We start from the raw sequence: 1,413 nt of genomic DNA, 5'->3' as shown, positions 1-1,413 counted from the left end.
TCTCTAGTTATAAAATATTAATACAGTAATTTTCCTATGTTTTGCCCTTTCAAAAATTTTCAATTGTAAGAGTAGTTTTCTGAGTGGACATTATATTTGTATTTTACTAGTTCAATCATTTCCCCAAGTAAATAGCAACCTTTTCCCAGTAGGCCCTTGTTCAACATTATAATTTTTATTTTTTCTTCTATCTAGATTTTAGAAAGGATTTCAACAACCCTTGTTCAACATTATAATTTTTATTTTTTCTTCTATCTAGATTTTAGAAAGGATTTCAACAATTGTCTTAAGTAATAAAGCTTCTTTTTAAATTATCATTCAGATCTTAAAATGGCCACTTTAATTATATTTGCTTTTTAAACCCTTTCCTTATTTACAACATTTCTGAAAGATGCCTCATTTTAGATTTTGGATTTAAAATATTTGTTCAACAAGAGAATTCACAAAGATTCAATGATTTCAGAGCTCCAGTGAAATAAGACAATGCTTCTTTTCTGATAATTCAGGCATTCCAATGTCAAACTTGGGTTGAAGTGGAGGAACTGAATTTCCTGAGCAGTTGGTAAAGACAGTGTTCATATACCTCTGATTGCAGAAGAAGGTTCCATTTTGCAAGTTTACCAGTGAAGATGCCATTGCCCTCTAAAAGAATTTCAAGGACATTCCTTTCTAATATTTTCACTGGTTTAATTCTAGAAACAAACCTTCTGAGACCGTATTTCTGAAACTGTGTGCTGTAGGTCACTATATAGCTGAGATGATAATAATAGTTTCCCAATTTAAAATAAAACAAGGTGCTCACTTCGGCAACACGTATACTAAAATTGAAATGATACGGAGAAGATTAGCATGGCCCCTGTGCAAGGATGACACACAGATTTGTGAAGCGTTCCATATTTAAAATAAATAAATAAATAAAACAAAGTTACCAGTTCAAATAACTTTTGGAAACAGCTAAACAAATCCAAGAAGTTTGACATGCTAAAGTACATACTGAAAAGAGAGCAAAGGGAAAAGTGTTTTCCAAACTTACTTGATCATGAACTCTTCTGTCAAGGAAAAATTATTACATCCCAATGAAGAATTTGAAGGCACTGAAGCAGCTTCAAAGTCTTCAAAGGTAAATTACCCCTTCTTCTCTGTCCCACTCCCTTAGTAGCTCTTTGGCTCTGTATCCATCATGAATTCACATCAGCAGGGGCTCACCCACGTGCTGGACAGCCTTTTCTAGAGTGAAAGAGTGTTACTGTTCTGTTTTCTAATTTCCACCAAGGCCAGGTAGCTGCTCCTACAGGTTAATAACACTCTTCTTTGTTCCATGGCACTATTTTATCTCTGTATAGTCCCCCCAGCTGTTTTTCTCACATACACACATATTTTGAGTTGAAATCAGTGGAATTTTTTTTGTATAAT

The 1,413-nt window shown here is 33.7% G+C and overlaps 1 non-coding gene across 1 annotated transcript; it reads left to right on the top strand.

Annotated features, from left to right (window-relative positions):
* The first annotated feature begins 794 nt into the window (after nt 1-794).
* On the top strand, nt 795-901 carry LOC118151820 (U6 spliceosomal RNA). Its single transcript, XR_004740227.1, has one exon. It is a non-coding gene; the product is annotated as a U6 spliceosomal RNA (small nuclear RNA).
* The last annotated feature ends 512 nt before the right edge of the window (nt 902-1,413 follow it).

Source organism: Callithrix jacchus, chromosome 2, assembly GCF_049354715.1.
Source record: "Callithrix jacchus isolate 240 chromosome 2, calJac240_pri, whole genome shotgun sequence".
NCBI lineage: Eukaryota > Metazoa > Chordata > Mammalia > Primates > Cebidae > Callithrix > Callithrix jacchus.
This window is presented reverse-complemented; position numbering and strand designations above follow the sequence as displayed.